This window comes from Lathyrus oleraceus, chromosome 2, assembly GCF_024323335.1.
Source record: "Lathyrus oleraceus cultivar Zhongwan6 chromosome 2, CAAS_Psat_ZW6_1.0, whole genome shotgun sequence".
NCBI classification, from domain to species: Eukaryota; Viridiplantae; Streptophyta; class Magnoliopsida; order Fabales; family Fabaceae; genus Lathyrus; species Lathyrus oleraceus.
The window spans coordinates 40,801,650-40,823,830 of record NC_066580.1 but is presented as its reverse complement, the minus strand read 5'-3'; the positions used below and the strand labels follow the sequence as shown (position 1 = coordinate 40,823,830).

The window sequence follows — 22,181 nt, the reverse complement described above, 5'->3', positions numbered from 1 at the left end:
AATGAATTCTTTTCTCATCCCCCCACTCTATTTGTTTGTAAACATCACTTTGTACAAAAATACATATGCACACAAGAAAGGGCTCCATATGAGTACCTAGGTCACTTTGGGTGCTAACACCTTCCCTCTGTGTAACCAACCCCCTTACCTGTAATCTCTGACATTTTATTAGTTTTAATTTGAAAACTTTTTACTTTTGGGTTTTGTTCGTACTTTTCTCCTTTCCCTTGGAAACAATAAAAGTGCGGTGGTGACTCTGGTTTTATCGACGTCTAGCTTATCCATAGCTTGATGGTCATGAATTTACCGCTACAAAAATTAAGTGGCGACTCTGCTGGGGAGTAGTCTCCAGTGGGTTTAGCCTACTTTTTGTGTGTATATAATTGTATATATGTGATGTTTGTATATATGTATGTGTGATATAATCTTCTTGTTGTGCTTGGTGATCTCTGAGTGGTGAGATAAGTTCTAACCCGAACTTGAGTGCAATTAAGATAGGAGGATGGTATAGTCATGTTCGACTTGTGTAGAGTAGTCCTTAACAAGTTGGCTTGAGATCCATCTGCTTAGTGGAGACCCTTTTGGATTTGGAAATGTCACACAAGTATTTGTGGTTAGGCATTACTATCTCTAATTTGGGTCTGAGAAGCTGAGGACCTTAGAACATTTAACCCCTCTTGGCCTATTTAGGACGTAGTGCAGAAACTATTCAAGTGTAGACTGGATAATAGTTGTTACGCGATACTACACTCAGGCGAGTTTCTCTTGAGAATATTATGGGTCGATGAGTCAGTCATCTTAACCTATAATATTCGATAGATGGAATTAAGACTCTGGGAACTTTTTAGAACATGACCTACAGGTTTTTATCCTTAGTTCACTCCTTTGGGATGGTTCTTACCCAGACTCCATGCTCGTGACTTACAAAAAACCCTTGATTCTTGGTTGATCCAATCAAGTCTTGTCAATATCAATGAAACTTGGGTGTTGATAAGGTGTAAACCATAATCCACCAAAATGGATGATTGATCTTGACAATGACTTGATTCGTCCCTTGACCTTTGTTTGCTTGCTTTGTGTGTGATCCCTTATTTGTGATTGTTGCATCCATGCATTCATGCGCATTATAACATTCATCACACGAAAATTTCAAGGAAACTGAGGTATTATTTGCAAATATTTTTAGACCATGGATTGTGGACGAAGGAACACTAAGAAGTACAGTTTCAGATGTCCCGACTTGAAAGAGTTAAGGAAGCTAGAATATTTTGTATTAGATCCATTGGACTTCAAACAACGTCATGGGAAGCTTCTATCTATCTTTTCTTCCGATATGGTTGAAGGACTTTTGAGTGTGCTAGTGCAGTTCTATGATCCTCTCTACCGTTGTTTCACTTTCCCAGATTATCAACTTGTGCATGCATTGGAGGAGTATTCTCCTCTTTTTGGGATACCTATTTCTAGTAGAGTACCTTTTAGTTGATTGGAGGAGATTCCCCGATTTAGTCTTATTGCTGAAGCTCTTCACTTGAAGAAGTCTGAGATAGAGGCTCATTGGGTGAAGAAAGGAGGATTATTTGGGTTGCCATCTGATTTCCTCATCAAGGAAGCTACTGCTTTTGTTCAAGCCGGTAGTGTGGATGCTTTTGAAGCTATTTTTGTGTTTCTCATCTATGGATTAGCTTTGTTCCCTAACATTGACGGTTTTGTTGATGTCAACGCCATTAGACTTTTCTTGATTGGGAATCCTGTGCCTACATTGTTGGGTGATATGTATTTCTCTTTGCATCTAAGGAATTCTAAGGGTGGTGGAACTATTGTCTATTTCATTCCTCTTCTTGTAACACCTCAAAATTTGCCCTCCTCTCTTGGGACTAGCTTAGCATATTGCATCTCATTTTTTGTAGGACTTTAGGCATTACATCTTTGCATGTCATGTGAAATAAGCAAGTCATCCTCCTAAGTCTTTCTCAGAAGATGGAGAGGTTAAAAGATTCAAGCTGGAGGGTTTCATGAATTGATCACTAATCATTTGAGGTTTGTGCTTCAATTAGGGTTTATTGGTTCCTCAAGAAGGTTGGGTATTATCTTGGTTGAAATGGTACACCATCATCATCATGGTTCATTATTCCTGATCAGATTCCTTGGGATTAGGGTTTTGACCTCTGGTCAACCCTAATCAGTTGCATTCTTCTAGTCAGGGTTCTGCAAGGAGATGAGGTCTTTATTGAGATGGAGGTCCTCATATGATTTTATTGAGCTTGTATAAGCTAGGGTTTCATTTTGGAGTTATTTCATCAAGTGGTTGAGGCTCAAAATCATCTGTTCATGACCAAGTCATCCATCAACCACAAAAGTCAACTGTCAGGTCAACTGTTGGATTTGAAGGGGGGAAGTGATGAGAAATACTCCATTCATGTTCAAACAAGTCTCATTTGACATTTCAAACACTCACATTGGAGAATTTAAAGTCAGGTCAAAACTTTCCAAAAATAGAAAGTGACCTATAATTCAAATTTGCCAAAAATGGAAAGGTTTTAGCCTAACTTCAACTTCAGATTACATCATCAAGAAAGCTTCAAATTAAATTTTGTTGAACATGAAAGTTGTAGATCTTTCTCTCCCATTTCCAAAAAGTCCAAGATCATCAATTTCTCATGTGTGGTTAAGGAGATATGATCAAAACTTGACAAAGTATGCATTGGACTTCAAATAAGCATAATTTCTCAACCAAAGCTCCAAATTGGATGGCTCTTTTTGCATTTTTCTTCTCTTAACCTCTATTTTCCAAATGAAGCATTGCATTACACCATTTATCATCACATGAGCATTTGATGATTCCTTGGATTTTTGGAGGGAAAATTTGAAATTCAAAATTGGTGCATGGCTTGATCATTTTACCATTACTATTGGCTCTAAAATCAAAATTTAGGTGGAAATGAATCAGATTTTCATGCACTATTCACCATGCATTTCATGCATAGGGTGAAAAACCAAATTTGCCAAAACACTCCATAACTCACTAATTCCATTTGCAAATTGGTTTAAGCATAATTAAGCATGATTAGGGGAACCTATATAAGCCAAACCCTAACTGTTTCTCAAGGGGAGAATTCAGAATTTCAGATCTAGATCAAAATTTTTCACACTTTTTCTCTCAAATTTTCTTTCAATTTCTTCAAACAAATTGCATTTCCTTTGGTTGAATCATCATCTGGAAGCATCATTGAGCAAGATTGAACATAGATCCATAGCAATTCGTGCCTGTTTGAAGCATATGCAAGCTTGAACTCAACAATGGTGAATCCAAATTTTGGTTGAATCACGAGCAATTGAACCTCAAGCTTTCATCCAATCAACTTCACAAGCTTCATAGAGGAACATTGGAGCATTGCAAGGCTTGAATCAACACAAATCCAGATCTGCTCTTCAAGAGGTCATTGAATCGAATCTCTCTTTTCTCAAATATATTATGATGTTGTTATAGATCTTGATTTGCTGGTTAATTTGAGCTTTGAACCATGAAATTCCATGCACTATTGGCTGAGTTAGGTTAAGTTGAATTTTCATGTGTGAAACTTGATTTGCTCAATTCCATGTGTACATGATGATCCATGCTTAGTTTGTGTTAGATTCGGGATCTATGATGAATATACTGCATGTTGATATGATTAATTGTGAAATCTGGGAAAAATGTTCTTGATCATTGATGAACACTCACTGTTCATGAGCTGCGATGAAGAAGATGAAATGCAGGTCTTTGGCAACGCTTTCGATCCATTTTCTGCCACGCAAAACCGTTCCAGAATGTTTGTATTAGGGTTAGCATGTGATTGGCGCATGAGAATTCCATGCAGCGCTCCCATTGGCCAGTTTCTGTTGACCATGCACGTTGAAAGCCAGCGTTTAAATGAAACGCGGCGTTTCATGCTGGCGCCATTTTAAATTCAAATTAAATAAATAATTCCATTTTATTTCATTTAATTGTCACATGTTTATTTCATTTCATTTCCAATCTTTCAAAAATCAAAACAAATTGAATATTGATCCAAAAATTACCAGATTTTTTGCATTGTGATCCTTGATCTCTCTACTTTTTTATCACCATGATTTTGCAAGTTGTGCTTGGCTGAATTTCATTTTGTGCTAGGGTATGTGAGCATGTATGCATTTTGTAGCTTGCCTTGCTTATTCATTTGTTAAATGCTGGTTTTTAATCCAATGAATCTGAAAATTTGCATGATGAAACTAGACTCATTGCTTGACATTTTGGTGTTGATTTGGTATTTTTACCATTTATCATTCCTGTTTTATGATCATGTTAAGTTGGTGTGACAATTTGTGTCACACCTTTTGATGTTCAACTTATGTGATGTGTTTGCCTTGCCAAATGATCTCCAATTGTCCTGATTTTTTGTGTGATGCATATTATGAATGTTGTGATTGCTCATGAATTTTCTTGGAATTTTTGGAACATTTCTGATTTAATTGAGATTTTTCATTCTGGTTGGTCACATTTGAGCTTTAAAATTGCCTTGAACTTCAATTGGTCATGAAATGGATTTGGTAATTGATATTGATGTGAGACCTTTTGGATTGTTTCAATATGTGTTTAAAGTTGATTCATGTTGATTTTCAGCTTCTGTTTTGAATTTTTTTCTCCATCTTTGACCTTAGGCTTTGACCTAGTGGTTTGTTGCTTATGTTTGAGCTTTGATTTCAGGTTAAACATTCAAGTTCCATGGTTAATGGTGCTCCATTCATTTGAGCATTGATGTTTGTTTGTGATTACTAACATTGTGTGTTTTTGTAGGTTGATGTAAACTCATTTGAGTCTTTGCTTTTGGCTTACACCTTATGTACATTGGGATTGTTTGTTGCTTATTGACTGTTGTTTGATTGTCTGAACTTTGTACTGATTTGTTTGATGTTTCCACAGGTACATAAGTTGCTTTAAGTTCACTTTGAACTTTGCTTTGCTTGGTTGATTAACCACTGAGGTATAACTCCTTTGACTTCATGTAGTCTGGAAGACCTGTCCTGTTATGTGGGCAGGCACCTGTCTGAAGCCCTCCTTAAGAGGCAATGCTTGTGAATGTTTACTTTTGTGCCAAGCAGGAAAAGTCCTCTTATGAGGCAATTGGCAGATAAAAGAGATGTGTAATCCATCTCCTGCTACTCAGTGTGTCATTCACTTTGCTCACATACCTCGTGTTGATGCATTGTGGATAATAGCCCAAGATCTCTGTTATGTCAGTCATCTGTGGAGAAGAGTTCCTACTTTCTGAACTCCCACACTTTCATTTGTCTGAAGCTCTCCCAGGCCAGGGATAAGAGCTGTGAGGTCTTACCCTCACTTCCCATTTCATCTGCTTCACCCTAACTCTCAATGTTAGGGTTAAGAGCTAACTACACCCGATTCCAGTTGGCTTGTGTTTCACAGCCTAACCTTGTATGAGCCCATTTGTTTGCATATAATGTGTGTGCTTGCTTTGTGTGCTTGTATGTATTTGCTTGTGCTGTTTAGGATAACTTGCTGCCTGTGCAAGTTAGATAGAAACCTCAACCTAGGACCATTGTGGATTGCATGATAACTATTAGGCTCGAGTCCGGCTCCCTTCTAGTTTGCCATTTCCCTGTCTCTGGTTAGGTTAGAAGTTCTTTCCCTGTTAAGGGGAACTACGTTGCCCTGATCCTCATACCAGATGAGGTACGTAGGCAGGAGATCGTACGAGATCTCTCAGGGCACCCCTTTTCCTTTTTTTTGTGTGTGTTTGCTTGACAGTTATTAGGCTCGAGTGCCAGACTCCCTATTAACTTGTTGGTTGTTAACCTTCTTGTGTGTGTTAGGAGATGGATGTAAGACCAGCGATTGGCATTCCGTATCCTATTGGTGTTTGTTTGTGTGGAGTCTGACGTAAGTCCAGCGATTGGCAGTTGGTTTCCAGTGTGTGTTTGTTGGTTCGGAGTCTGATGTAAGTCCAGTGATTGGCATTCGGTTTCCATGTTTGCCTGTTTGTGTGGAGTCTGACGTAAGCCCAGCGATTGGCAATCGGTTTCTTTGCGTGTGTTTTGTTTCGGCGTGCGTTAGCCGAACTACGGTAGCTCTGATTCTCATTCCAGATGAGATACGTAAGCATAAGATGCGATATCCTAGCGAGCCCGTTCCTCCTTTTCCATCTGTGTTTTATTCCAGTGTGCGTGCATTCTTTTGAGCGGTGTTTAGCAACCTTTCTTCTATCCTTTTGAGCGTGGATCTCGTCGAGTACGACGGATGCGTAGGGGTGCTAATACCTTCCCTTCGCATAACCGACTCCCAATCCCATCTCTCTTTGGTCGCGAGACCATGTCTTTTCCAGGTTTACTTCGAGCGTTTCCTTTCCCTCTTTTGGGATAAATAACGCACGGTGGCGGCTCTGTTTGTTTGCTTTTTCCCGCCGATTGTTTTTCACGGATGCGACACTTCTATACAAGTGGTTTATTTCGCACTTGCCTCAGACACCTGCTTTTATGGAGAACAAACAATGTCTACGGTGGTCTCAGAGACTTATGTCTCTCACTAATGATGATATAGTTTGGTATGATTTGTCTTTGAGTAGTTTGGAGACTATTGATAGTTATGGTGAATTTTCTAATGTGCCTCTAATTGGTACACAAGGAGGAATTAACTACAACCCTGCTTTAGCTCGTCGTCAACTTGGGTTCCCATTGAGAGACAAATCTAATAACACTTTGTTAGAAGGTCTTTTCTATCAAGAGGGTAAAGATCCCCAACATTTGAAGTAGAAGATTGTGCATGCTTGGCATAATATGCATAGGAAAGGAAGATCCAATCTTGGTCCACACAATTGTGTAGCTTTGGAAGCTTACACTCTTTGGGTGAAGAAGAGAGCTATGGAGTTGAAGATGCCTTATCCTTGCGAGAGACCTATGTCTATGGTTGTGGTTGAGCCATTAACTATTCCTAACCAAGATGTAGAGGAGTTGGAAGACGAACTCACCAAGATGAAGCAAGAGAAGGATATGTGGGAAGAGCGTTTCCGTGCTTTGGGCAAAAAGCATGAAGAGTTGCAGTCGGAGTCTAAGGATAAAGATGCACTTATTGAGCTACTTGAAGACCGAGTGACAAAGAGACAGAGGGAGCGGAAGGTTCCATCTTCTAGCATGCCTCATCCTTCCGTTGCTTGGAAGAAGATTGTTGATCAGCTAGTCCTCGAGAAGACTCAGATGAAGACTTCTTTTGAGACCTAGATTCGTCGCATTCGAAGGAAGTACGCGCCTTCAGCCAGATCTTCTGACATTCTTGTTAGGGATCCTTAGGATGACTAGTCTCCTTTTCTCTTGTATTTTTATTTCGGTTTCTGAAATTGTACTCAGTGTAATCCTTCCAGTTATATAAATGAAAAGAGATTCTTGGTCATATAAAATTGTTGCAATTGTTGATATATATATATATATATATATATATATTATATATATATATATATATATATATATAAATATATATATATATATATATATATATATATATATATATATATATATAAATATATATATATATATATATATATATATATATATATATATATATATATATATATATATATATATATATATATATATATATATTTGCAAATGATATAGTAAGTTCCTTGAAAATAAAAATAAATAAACAAGCATTGCATTTCATGCATCATTTGCATAAGCAGGTTTACATGTCGCCAGATGTCTCATTGGTGTTTCTTCTGTGCTTCAGCCAAGCTGACTCATTGGTACAATATTCGCGCCAATCATCTGAAAATCATGGAACATTTGGAGCAAGAGAACAGAGAGCTGAAGGACGAGATCGCCCGCCTGACTGCCATGATGGAGTCAATTCTTGCTGCTCAGAGCCAATCTTCTCCAACGTCTACAACTCCTCCTGCAAGGACTGTTATTTCAGAGGTGGCTACCTCTACCATGCCTGCTGCTATCACCGATTTCGCGCCTACCATGCATGCTGGATTCCCGTGGGGAATGCCGTCCAACTTTATGCCCGAAGGCTTTGCGCCTACATTTTCTTCCATGCCGGCATCTAGCCTGGTCATGTCCGTGCCACCTCCCGTTGTGCACACCTTACCTCGTATAAAGGACACCATTTATCACTCCGAGCCTTCTGAGGGTCCGGATGTTTACGAGAAAATGGACGAAATGAAAGATCAGTTTCTTGAGCTGCGCAAGGAATTGAAGACACTAAGGGGTAAGGATCTGTTTGGTGATCGCGACTTTATGAGTCGAATTTGGGGTACAAACTGCAAGTGCACAGTTCTATCGCGTAGTTTTAAAAGATATCGATCCCACAGGGACTTATGAATCGATATACCGTTATCTAAGGTTACTTCGTAAAGCTAAGGCAGGTAATACTTTGATTGTTTGGGGGAAAAGCTAAAACTAAAATAAGATCTAAAATAAATATCTAATAAGCGGATATCGGTATGTAGTTCGTCGTAATTAGGGAATCAATTCTTTGTTGGTTTCTTGGTTTTAAAATAAATCTTTTCAGTTGACGCTATTGATTAAAAGTCTTATCTCAAACTCTCGCTCTGTTGAATAAACTATGATTTTATATTAACGTAGCTGTCAATTATAGTTAAGTCAAAAACCACTTTTTGAAAACAATAGGATCCCTAGACACTCTTTTTAAGAAAACACTAATCGTTTAAACACCCTTATCTCAAACTCTCGCTCTGTTGACTTAGGTTATATAATTAAATTCAAATGCTTAACTCTCGTCCTCACATTCAATCTTTAAAAATACTTTTTGAAAAAGGTTAGAATTTAATTAACTCTAAAAATTGCTCTCGCCCTGATCTAGAATTAATGTCCAATTTACACTGTCCAGTCAAAAACTCAAACTCTCGCTCTATTGCTTTTAACTTCTTTATGTCTTTTACTTTCGTACAAAAACCTTGTTATTAAACCTGTAAATTGAGACCGTAAAAAGAGTGATTTTAATTTTAAACTTAATTAAACCAATTTGGTTTTGATTCCTTCATTCCGCTTACTCTACATACCGATACCTAAGTAAATCAGCCAGACATGCTAAACAGACTTAAATAATTATCATGCATAAACAGATTCATCTCAGGCAAATAATATAAATAAACAGTAAAATAGGGCATATATAAATTCAAACAATAATTAAAGAACCTGAGAAATTAAATAGCAGTCTTGAACACTCCACCACAGGTCGGTTGGATTTGTTCTTGAATTCTTCAATCAGGCAGGAAAATAAAAGCGAAGGAATAAAAAAAACTAGATTCTAACGTAAGGTTAGATCCGGTAAAAGGTACACAATAGTTTCCGGTGTAGAAACTATTGTGCGAAAAAGAATTAACTAAATGCTAAAAAGGAAAATAGAAATTGCAAGGGAAAACAATATAAAAATCGTAAAAGCTATGCTGTAAAAAATATGCTCGTACTGCTGGAAAAGAAAAAATGCGAAAAAGCGAAAACGACAAAGAAATCTGGAAAAAGCGTGGAACCCTTAGCTTTCCAAAAAGCTACTATTTATACTGCTACTTGTGTAACTGCTTCCAAGGGTTTTCCGTGTACACGGTCTTTTCGTTCCAAGGGTCAAGCGTGGAAGTAGCTTCAACGTGGTCTGTTGCGTTCCTGGTGCCAAAAATATAGGGGAATGGTGTGACGTCCGTCACACCATGTGTGACGCTCGTCACAGGAGTGTGCAAAGCGTGACGCTCGTCACACATGGTGTGACGCTCGTCACAGGCACGACGCCTATGCTTTTTGGGTTAGGCTTTGGCCTTTGGTATTTGCTTATTTTTATTCCTTTTTGCACCTCCTTTTCTTCCTTTTTTACTTGTGCTTCAAATAAACCACCTGAGATAAATAGAAAGAAAATACTGCGTAATATCTAATAAAATGAAATAAATTGAAGTAAATAATAATATAATTTAATTAAATTGAGTCCTAGAATGTGATACTATTTCATGTTATCAAACTCCCCCATACTTAGATCTTTGCTTGTCCTCAAGCAAAATACAGTATAGAACTTGTTTTAAAACTTTTATCCAGATGAAATTTCGAAACACACATCAATTCGTACTAGGTTGCCTGTAAACCTAGTTTTGAAGTAACTTGGTTTTAATCTTGACATCAACAACCACCGTCACAACCTCAGATAACCTCACCTTATGCAAACCAGTTCGAGTAATGCCATTATAGCTATCCTAGTTCCTTTACTCTTATTTCACCCGTTTTCATTCTAGCGAAATCATATTAAGCCCTTTATCTTTTCGCGCACATAGTGGAGTAACCGGTTAGTGATTCTGATCCCCTTTTAGCTAGAAGTTCTGGTACATAAGTCGGATAACTTCGTTATTCAGTCCATTGCAAATTGCGGGGGATCGGACCGTAGTCCGCCCTACCAAGTTCAGTACCAGATACCTGCTGAACCAACTCATAATGGATCTTTCATATTATGCTTTTGTATGATCTGCAACCTTTAGATTAAATGATCTGGTAAGGATCACCTAACTTAATTAGTGCATTTCCTGATATATATATATATATTTTTTATGTTACTTTGGGAATCATTCACTTATATTCATCGGCTCTCCACGTAGTTTGCTATTGAGATGGTGCTGACTTCTCGTATAAACTACTCGGGGTTACTATAAAACTAAAAGTTCAAGGGATTGGTATAATAGGTACTTATCCTGATCTAACATGTTGAGGTTCTAAGAGCGTTGTTATGGTAATGATTTTTGTCTTGGTTTCACTCAAGTTTTATAAAATAAGCGACCTTTATACATATTGAGTGTGATGAATTTTTGTTATGGCTCATGAAAATTGAGGGGAATAGATAATAGAAGGTTTTCACATTTGGGACTTAATTTAAAATAAATCTATATTATAAGAAAATTATTTTTTATTATATATATATATATATATATATATATATATATATATATATATATATATATTTTATAAGGGAAATAACAATGAAAAGAAAGATACATACTTGAAAAGGAAAAAGGAGGATATAAAGAACATGGTTTTCCCCCCCATACTTAAATGAAACATTGTCCTCAATGTTTGAAGGGAAAAAAAATGAATTACAAAAAAAAAGGAGAAAAAAAAAACTAAAGTTAAGGTTGCCTGTCGCCTCTTGTTCTTGGACCTGGTGATCTTTGGCGTACTTCTAAGTTGTCAAACCTGCTAAGCAAATCAGTTGTTGGCATCTACACCGGATATTTTCCTAAAGAGGTCGAAAGCAGCAACGGTGCTCCAGTTTAGGTTTGGAGGGATTCTGGGGTAGACTTGACCTTCTATGGGGAATTGTAGCATGGTACTCAATTGGTTTTGGGATAGGGAGTACTCGATATTGAACATACGGAAGGTTGCGGTACCGGTTAAGAATTCGTCCTCACCGGTGGGAGTGTTGTACGCATATGAACTTAAGAATTCTAAGGTTAGGGATGTGTAGGTGGGTTGATTATGCGTGCATAGAAAGGTTAGATCGGCAAGGCGGAGCATCCACTCGATACCTTGAAGTAATCCTAATTGTTGTAAACAAGTTGAATCAGGATACCTGGTAGAAGTGACACCTCGTTGTTGAAAGCGCTCGAATTGTTTCCTTTGATAATTATCATCTTCGGATCGGAAGATGATATTTTCGAAATTTTGATTTCCCGCCATACTGATGAATGAATTTAAAGGAGTAATAAAGAAAAGAAATGTATTTGATATTAGAGAGTGGTTTGTGGTGAATGAAGGAAGGTTTGGTGGGTATTTATAGGAAAAAAAAATTGGAAGCTGGAAAAGAGGTGGTTGAAAAGTGAATAAATGTGGGTTAATGGGAATAAATGGGGAAGGTGAAAAGGTGAAAGGGTGTAACGTTCGTCTCCAACGGCTCTGTAACGTTCACCTAGTCAGAAAGGTGTTACGCTCGTCACAGGGGCGTGACGGGCGTAACAAGTACTTGGCGTGCCGTCCGTCAAAGATTGTGTGACGCTCGTCACACAGTCTTTTTGGCGTGGCTTCAGCTAGCGTTCTTCAGAATAACTTTGGTAATTTATTTTTTTATTATTTATTTTGTTTTGATTCAGATTATTTTATTTTGCTATTTAATTTTCCTGCATGCTATAATAGTGCATAAATGTATTATATTGTTAATAATTGATGTAGGCAGCAACAGTAGAGAGCATTTTTTTGATAAATATTGCATAATTCATAATAAAATAGGATAATTCAATAGCTTCATAAAATAATCATAATGTAACAATGGAGAAAAACAAAAATGCGAAAGAGAAACAAATACGAACATAACTTGAAATAACATTAAATAATAAAACTAACTAAAGCTAGATAACTAAGAAAAACGGCTTCTATCCATCTGCACGATCTCTGGCCGGAGGAGCAAAGGAGTTAACACGGTATAGTAACTCGTGAAACTGATTTGTCATACTGTTCATGTATCCCAAAAATTCGTGTCTCAAGCTAGTGAACTCTTCTCTGAGGGCGTCTTGTTCTGACATCAAAGCTTCAATGGCAGTGTTATGATCAGTTCCGGGCATATGATGTCTAAGGTCGGGTATTGCCGATTCTTCGGTCTGAACAGGTTGAGGAGGAGGATCAATATCATAATAACCAGATGGTGTCTGAGGGTCTGATTCAGCATAAGGAATCTGGTCATCACAAATCTCATAGTCCTGGATGGATTCAGTGGATCTAGCAGGAGAGGGGGTTTCGTTCAGATTGTAGAGCCAGTTAGTGCGGTTATGAACACTAGTCCTAGGATCGGGCATGGTGAATAGGCAAAGAACTTGGTTATTAATTATAAGCTCAAACTCATCAGATCCTAGGTTTGCTATAAACATAGTGTTGAAGAGGAAGGGTATACTCATAGTAGTAATGCCACAAAAAGGGCTTAAGTCAAGCATAGGCTGACGTAATCCGATAGCATTACCAATCATGGTTATCAAACCTCCTATTCGAATTGGTGCTCATTCATCTTGGATAAGGTGGTCTAAATTTGCCAACATAAAAGTGGCACCGTTTACTGGACGGTTCTAGGAAGCACAAAATATGATGAAGAGTTCATCACGTGAAACTGTGGTACTGTTTGGCTTCTTCCCAAATAAGGTGTGGGTCAGGATCTTATGGAAATAACGGAAGGCCGGGTTATGTATGTTTCCAGAGAGAAACTCATGTTCCTCGGGATCGCCATTTCCAGTCAAGTTACCCCAAAAGTGTTCAAGTTCTCTATATTCAAAAAGTTCTTCTTGGCTCACTGTGAATGTGTCAAAGGATGTAGGGAAACCTAAAAGGTTGGTAAAATCTTGAATATTAAATTGATACTCCATGTTAAACATTCTGAACTGGATGAAACCTATGCTTATTCCTTTTCCATGGCTGGGTAGATAGATCAGAGAACTAAGGAATTCTAGAGTCAGTCTCCGGTAAGTGACAAATTGTCTACGGATAGGAGCGGTTTCCCACCCTATCTGACTCAGCAAATACAGGACACTTTGTCTTAGTCCAAGGGCAGTCATTGCCCAGTCATCAGCATACAAACTAGGTAGCATCTCTCTCGTGGCTAGTTCCTCAAACTTTTGTTTCTGAGCTGTTCCTCTAAATTTGATACCCATACGATCAATTTGTCCCATCAGGTTAGTGTTAGCTAGAGAAAAGAAAAACAAGAGTTTTAGTCAGGATTTGGCCAAATGCCGAAAGAAGAGGAGAAAAGTTTTTAATAAATAAAAATAAATTAAGAATGAATACTACACAAAAATTAAAAGAATAATTAAGGAAGAAATAGAAAAATAATAATAGAAGAAAATAATAAAATATTTGTGGGTTGTCTCCCACTAAGCGCTTTGTTTAATGTCGCAAGCTCGGCATAAAAACTATCAATTATAATCTATAAGTTCTTGAGGCATTTCGTCTAAGTGCAAGACTTGCGAATCTTCAGTGTTTTCTGCATAGTGATAATGTTTTAGACGTTGCCCGTTTACGGTAAATGGTTCCATAGATTTGCCTTTAATTTCTACTGCTCCACTGGGAAAAACATTGGTGATTTGAAAAGGACCTGACCATCTAGATCGTAGTTTTCCCGGGAATAACTTTAGTCTGGAGTTAAATAAAAGGACAGTATCGCCTTGTTTGAAGATTTTCCTTGATATGCGCTTGTCATGCCATTGTTTTGTTCTTTCTTTGTAGATTCTAGCATTTTCGTAAGCGTCTCTTCTGAGTTCCTCTAATTCGCTTATATCAAGGATTCTCTTTTCGCCGGCGGCTTTATAGTTTAAATTTAGATTTTTAATAGCCCAATAGGCTTTATGTTCTAATTCTACCGGGAGGTGACAGGATTTTCCATAAATTAGCTTAAATGGGGTTGTCCCTATGGGAGTTTTGTAAGCAGTTCGGTAAGCCCATAAAGCTTCTGGTAATTTCAATGACCAATCTTTCCTTGAAGTGGCGACTGTTTTCTCTAGTATCTGTTTGATTTCTCTGTTAGACACTTCCACTTGCCCACTGGTTTGAGGGTGGTAAGGTGTCGCTACTCTATGTCTTACGCCATACTTAAGCAATAGTTTTTCGAGTACCTTGGATATGAAATGCGATCCACCATCACTGACTACTATTCTTGGGACACCAAACCTTGGAAATATTATATTCTTAAAGAGTCTAGTTACTACTCGTGTGTCGTTTGTTGGAGAAGCTATAGCTTCAATCCATTTCGATACGTAGTCAACTGCCACGAGTATGTATTTGTTACCGAAAGAGGATGGAAAAGGTCCCATGAAGTCTATTCCCCACACGTCAAAAATCTCTACTTCCAAAACGCCCTTTTGTGGCATCTCGTCACGTCTAGATATGTTTCCTGTGCGTTGACATCGGTCAAATTTCTTAATAGCTGCATGTACATCCTTCCATATATCTGGCCAATAGAAACCGGCTTGTAGGATTTTAGAGCAGGTCTTGGATGTACTTGCGTGTCCACCATAAGGAGCGGAGTGACAGTGTTGGATTATATTTTCTACCTCTTCTTCGGGTATACACCGACGGAAAATACCATCGGGGCCTCTTTTAAAAAGTAAGGGGTCATCCCAGTATAATGTTTTATGTCATAGAAGAATCGTTTCTTCTGTTGGTAGGATAAGGTAGGTGGAACTATTCTGGCAGCTAAATAATTGACGAGGTCAGCGTACCACGGTATAACAGATATAGCTAAAGTGGTTTCTACCTGTTTATCAGCGTTATTTTCTTCCAAAGTAGCTATAAGTTTATCGTACGAGAAATCATCGTTGATCGATGTTCTTTCCGGTTCAAGGTTCTCAAGTCTAGAGAGGTGATCTGCTACTACGTTTTCAGTTCCTTTCTTGTCTTTGATTTCCAAATCGAACTCTTGTAGCAAAAGGATCCACCTTAGGAGTCTAGGTTTAGCATCCTTTTTTGTTAAGAGGTATTTGATAGCAGCGTGGTCAGTGTAGATGATTATTTTGGCTCCGACCAAGTAAGAACGAAATTTATCTAGCGCAAACACTACTGCTAGAAGTTCTTTCTCGGTTGTGGCGTAATTCATTTGTGCTTCATCTAGAGTTCTACTTGCGTAATATATAACATGAAGCTTTTTATCCTTTCGTTGTCCCAAAACAACACCTACAGCGTAATCACTAGCATCACACATTATTTCGAATGGTTCATTCCAATCTGGTGTCTGCATTATGGGTGCGGAGATCAGTGCTTGTTTAAGCGTTTGAAATGCTTCTAAACATTTATTGTCGAATATGAATTCAGCATCTTTCATTAATAGCCCGGTTAAAGGTTTAGTTATTTTAGAGAAGTCTTTAATGAATTGTCGGTAGAAACCGGCATGTCCTAAGAAGCTTCGTACTTCTCTCACAGTTTTCGGGGGTTGAAGATTTTCGATTACCTCTATTTTAGCTTTGTCTACTTCAATTCCTTTGTTCGAGATGATGTGTCCTAAAACAATTCCTTCTTGTACCATAAAGTAGCATTTTTCCCAATTAAGTATTAGGTTTACTTTTACACATCGCTCTAGAACTCTTTCTAGGTTTTCAAGACATTCTTCAAAGCTTTGTCCGCATACGGAAAAGTCATCCATAAATACTTCCATGACGTTTTCTAGAAAATCGGCGAATATTGCCATCATGCACCTTTGGAAAGTTGCAGGAGCGTTACACAAGCCAAACGACATTCGTCTATAAGCGAAGGTACCAAAAGGGCACGTGAACGTTGTCTTTTCTTGGTCATCAGGGTGAATTGGTATTTGAAAGAAACCTGAGTAACCGTCTAGATAGCAGAAATGAGAGTGTTTTGCTAGTCGTTCTAACATCTGGTCAATGAATGGTAAAGGGAAATGATCTTTTCGGGTTGCTTTGTTTAGTTTTCTATAGTCAATGCACATTCTCCATCCCGATTCGATTCGTTTGGTTATAGTTTCTCCTTTTTCATTTTCAATGACTGTTACACCTCCTTTCTTTGGTACTACGTGTACAGGACTAACCCATTTGCTATCATATATAGGATATATGATACCTGCCTCTAATAACTTGGTTATTTCCTTCTTCACTACCTCACTCAGGATCGGGTTTAGTCTCCTCTGGTGTTCCCTAGAAGTTTTACAGTCTTCTTCTAGCATGATGCGGTGCATACAAATAGAGGGACTTATTCCTTTAAGATCGGTGATGTTGTAACCTAGTGCGGTTGGATATTTTCTTAAGATATGCAAGAGTTTTTCTGTTTCGAGTCTTCCTAGGTCAGCATTAACTATCACTGGTCGTTCAAGCTCTAAGTCTAGGAATTCATATCTCAGATTTTTGGGAAGTGTTTTCAGGTCTAAGGTTGGTTTCTTAAGGCATTGCGTAGGGTCCGGTGTTATTGCTAAACACTGGTTAAGTTTGTCTTATACAAGATAGTCAGATGATTTGTCTTTTTCTAACTCCGTTTCTTTTATGCATTCATCGATGATATCCATGAAGTAACATGTATCTTCTATTACAGGTGCTTTCAAAAATTGGGAAAGAATGAACTCAATTTTCTCTTCTCCTACTTCAAAAGTGAGTCGTCCTCGTTTCACGTCTATGATTGCACTGGCAGTTGCTAAGAACGGTCTTCCCAGTATAATGGGTGTAACTTCATCTTCTCTAATATCCATAATTATAAAATCAGTTGGAATGTAGAATTGACCTATGCGCACTGGAACGTTTTCAAGAATTCCTACAGGATATTTGACGGAACGATCTGCTAGTTGCACAGACATTTTAGTTGGTCGTAATTCTCACATTTCAAGTCTCTTGCATATGGATAAAGGCATAACACTAATACCGACTCCTAAATCGCATAAGGCTTTGTCAATGACAAATTTTCCTATGTGATAGGGTATAGAGAAACTACCTGGGTCTTTAAGTTTAGGAGGCATATTCTGGATTATAGCGCTACATTCAGCGGTGAGTGTAACGGTTTCGCTATCTTCAAGTTTCCTTTTATTAGAAAGAATTTCTTTTAAAAACTTGGCATATGAGGGCATCTGCGTAGTAGCTTCTGTAAACGGAATTGTGACGTTTAATTGTTTTAGTAGGTCAACAAATTTTTTAAATTGGTCCGCATCTTTGGTTTTAATAAGCCTTTGAGGGTAAGGGATAGGTGGTTTATAAGGTGGTGGAGGTACATAAGGTTTCTTCTTTTCTACGGTTTCCTTGTTACTCTCTTCCTTTTCCTTAGGTTCACTTTCCTCCTCAGTTGACTTTTTAGAGTTTTGGTTTTCTATCCTTGGGTCAGACGGTCCTTCCACTTCCGTTCCACTTCTCAGTATAATCGCATGAGCGTGGCTTCTTGGGTTAGGTTGGGGTTGGCCAGGAAATGTACCAGTTGGGGCAGAAGTAGGCGCTTGTTGTTGAGCTACTTGTGAAATTTGCGTTTCCAGCATTTTGTTATGAGTAGCCAGGGCATCTACTTTACTTGCTAGTTGTTTAATTTGTTCGCCAGTGTGTACATTCTGGTTTAAGAAATCTTTATTGGTTTGCTGTTGAGAAGCTATAAAGTTTTCCATCATGATTTCCAAGTTGGATTTCCTAGGGGCGTTATTGTTAGGTGTAGATGGGATCGGCTTCTGATATCCCGGAGGTATAGCTGGGGCTTGATTTAGAGATTGTCCAGGTGCATATAAAGCATTATTACTCTTATATGAAAAATTGGGATGATTCTTCCAATTTGAGTTATAGGTGTGCGAGTAGGGGCTTCCTTGAGCATAGTTTACTTGCTCCGCTTGGATTCCTATTAGGAGTTGACAATCTGCAGGAGTGTGACCTTGGATTCCACAGACTTCGCAATTCTGAGTTATGGCAACTATGGTGGTTGGAGGTGATACATTTAAACTTTCATTTTTCTGGACCAGAGCATCCACTTTTGCATTAACATGATCAAGGTTACTTATCTCGTACATGCCAGTTTTCGTTTGAGGTTTTTCTACCATTGTTCGTTCGCTTCCCCACTGATAGTGGTTTTGAGCCATGCTTTCGATAAGTTGGTAAGCGTCAGCATAAGGTTTGTTCATCAGTGCACCACCTGCGGCGACGTCTATTGTTAACCTCGTGTTGTACAGGAGACCATTATAGAAGGTATGAATTACTAACCAGTCCTCTAAACCATGGTGTGGACAAAGTCTCATCATGTCTTTGTATCTTTCCCATGCTTCGAAAAGAGACTCGTTATCTTTCTGTTTAAATCCATTTATCTGGGCTCTTAACATAGCTGTTTTGCTTGGCGGAAAATATCGAGCAAGAAAAACTTTCTTCAACTCGTTCCATGTGGTGACTGAGTTGGAAGGAAGAGATTGAAGCCATCTTCTAGCGCTATCTCTTAATGAGAAAGGAAAAAGACGAAGTCGAATTGCCTCTGAAGTGACACCATTAGCTTTAACAGTATCAGCGTATTGGACAAATACAGATAAATGAAGGTTTGGATCCTCGGTAGGATTTCCAGAGAATTGGTTCAGTTATACTGCCTGCAACAGTGAAGGTTTGAGTTCAAAGTTGTTTGCTTCGATTGCGGGTGGAGCAATACTTGAATGCGGTTCATCTTGCGATGGAGCGCCGTAATCTCTAAGAGCACGAGCTGGTTCTGCCATCTCGGGTATCGAAGGGAAAATATTTTTGAAATCAGGAAGTTCAACAGGAGGGAGATTGTTTGCAGCACGATATTCCCGAATTCGTCATAAGACTCGGAGATATAGTTCGATATCGTTGATTCGTAAGTAGAACGACTCGCCTTGTGAGCGAGTGGGTGGCATACAAATCAACGAAAGAAAGAAAAGAGAAAGAAAAGCCTTAGTCTCTACAGCGTAACAGAAGAGTTACGATATCGACTAAATAAAAGTCCCCGGCAACGGCGCCAAAAACTTGATCGCGACTTTATGAGTCGAATTTGGGGTACAAACTGCAAGTGCACAGTTCTATCGCGTAGTTTTAAAAGATATCGATCCCACAGGGACTTATGAATCGATATACCGCTATCTAAGGTTACTTCGTAAAGCTAAGGCAGGTAATACTTTGATTGTTTGGGGGAAAAGCTAAAACTAAAATAAGATCTAAAATAAATATCTAATAAGCGGATATCGGTATGTAGTTCGTCGTAATTAGGGAATCAATTCTTTGTTGGTTTCTTGGTTTTAAAATAAATCTTTTCAGTTGACGCTATTGATTAAAAGTCTTATCTCAAACTCTCGCTCTGTTGAATAAACTATGATTTTATATTAACGTAGCTGTCACTTATAGTTAAGTCAAAAACCACTTTTTGAAAACAATAGGATCCCTAGAAACTCTTTTTAAGAAAACACTAATCGTTTAAACACCCTTATCTCAAACTCTCACTCTGTTGACTTAGGTTATATAATTAAATTCAAATGCTTAACTCTCGTCCTCACATTCAATCTTTAAAAATACTTTTTGAAAAAGGTTAGAATTTAATTAACTCTAAAAATTGCTCTCGCCCTGATATAGAATTAATGTCCAATTTACAATGTCCAGTCAAAAACTCAAACTCTCGCTCTATTGCTTTTAACTTCTTTATGTCTTTTACTTTCGTACAAAAACCTTGTTATTAAACCTGTAAATTGAGACCGTAAAAAGAGTGATTTTAATTTTAAACTTAATTAAACCAATTTGGTTTTGATTCCTTCATTCCGCTTACTCTACATACCGATACCTAAGTAAATCAGCCAGACATGCTAAACAGACTTAAATAATTATCATGCATAAACAGATTCATCTCAGGCAAATAATATAAATAAACAGTAAAACAGGGCATATATAAATTCAAACAATAATTAAAGAACCTGAGAAATTAAATAGCAGTCTTGAACACTCCACCACAGGTCGGTTGGATTTGTTCTTGAATTCTTCAATCAGGCAGGAAAATAAAAGCGAAGGAATAAAAAAAACTAGATTCTAACGTAAGGTTAGATCCGGTAAAAGGTACACAATAGTTTCCGGTGTAGAAACTATTGTGCGAAAAAGAATTAACTAAATGCTAAAAAGGAAAATAGAAATTGCAAGGGAAAACAATATAAAAATCGTAAAAGCTATGCTGTAAAAAATGTGCTCGTACTGCAGGAAAAGAAAAAATGCGAAAAAGCGAAAACGGCAAAGAAATCTAGAAAAAACGTGGAACCCTTAGCTTTCCAAAAAGCTACTATTTATACTGCTACTTGTGTAACTGCTTCCAAGGGTTTTCCGTGTACACGGTCTTTTCGTTCCAAGGGTTAAGCGTGGAAGTAGCTTCAACGTGGTCTGTTTCAACGTGGTCTGTTGCGTTCCTGGTGCCAAAAATATAGGGGAATGGTGTGACGTCCGTCACACCATGTGTGACGCTCGTCACAGGAGTGTGCAAAGCGTGACGCTCGTCACACATGGTGTGACGCTCGTCACAGGCACAACGCCTGTGCTTTTTAGGCTGGGCTTTGGCCTTTGGTATTTGCTTATTTTTATTCCTTTTTGCACCTCCTTTTCTTCCTTTTTTAATTGTGCTTCAAATAAACCACCTGAGATAAATAGAAAGAAAATACTGCGTAATATCTAATAAAATGAAATAAATTGAAGTAAATAATAATATAATTTAATTAAATTGAGTCCTAGAATGTGATACTATTTCATGTTATCATTTGGAAAGAGTGTTGCTGAGTTGTGTTTAGTGCCCAACGTCAAGATCCCGGTGAAGTTCAAAGTTCCTGACTTTGAGAAGTATAAGGGAAACTCTTGTCGGCTCAGTCATCTAGTGATGTATGCTCGCAAAATGTCTACTCAGACTGACAATGATCAACTGTTAATTCATTACTTCCAAGACAGTCTGTCCGACGATGTGTTCAGATGGTATATGGGGTTGGGCAGTGGTAACATTCACACTTTCAATGACTTGAGAGAAGCTTTCGTCAAGCAGTATAAGTACAATGTGGACATGGCGCCTGATAGAGACCAATTGAAGTCTATGTCTCAGAAAGATAAAGAGACATTTAAAGAGTATGCGCAGAGATGAAGGGAATTGGCTGCCCAGATCACTCCTCCCTTAGAGGAAAAAGAGATGAAAAAGATCTTTCTGAAAACCATGAGTTCATTTTATCATGAACGAATGATTAATAGTGCCCCTAGTGGCTTTACCGAAATGGTAAACATGGGGATTAGGCTTGAGGAAGGAGTCCGTGAAGGACGATTGTCAAAAGATGAAGCATCGTCGAGTAAGAGGTACGACAACAATTTTGGGAAGAAGAAGGACAGTGAAACAAATACAATAAGCAGTGGGAGGCAGAGGAGGACTCAGATCAGAAGGAATCCACCATCCCATCAACATCATCATCAAGTATCTTCTGCTATCCCTATATTTTCTAATCATCAATCAACACCAGTTAAACAACCACAATGTCAACAACAACAATAACCGCAACAACAAACGAACACCTATAACAACAATAATACCAACAACAATCATCATCAACAAAACTTTGAAAGGAAGAAGGTCTCTTTCGACTCGATTCCTATGTCTTATGCAAAATTATACCCATCTTTGGTTCTCAAGAACCTACTCCAACCAAGTAACCCGCATCAAATCCCAGAACCACTTCCTTGGTGGTACAAACCAGAACTCCGTTGTGCTTTTCATCA

General features: G+C 38.1%; 1 non-coding gene across 1 annotated transcript; it reads left to right on the top strand.

Annotated features, from left to right (window-relative positions):
* The first annotated feature begins 18,671 nt into the window (after positions 1-18,671).
* Positions 18,672-18,778, top strand: LOC127125141 (small nucleolar RNA R71). The gene has a single exon (XR_007804600.1). It is a non-coding gene; the product is annotated as a small nucleolar RNA R71 (small nucleolar RNA).
* The last annotated feature ends 3,403 nt before the right edge of the window (positions 18,779-22,181 follow it).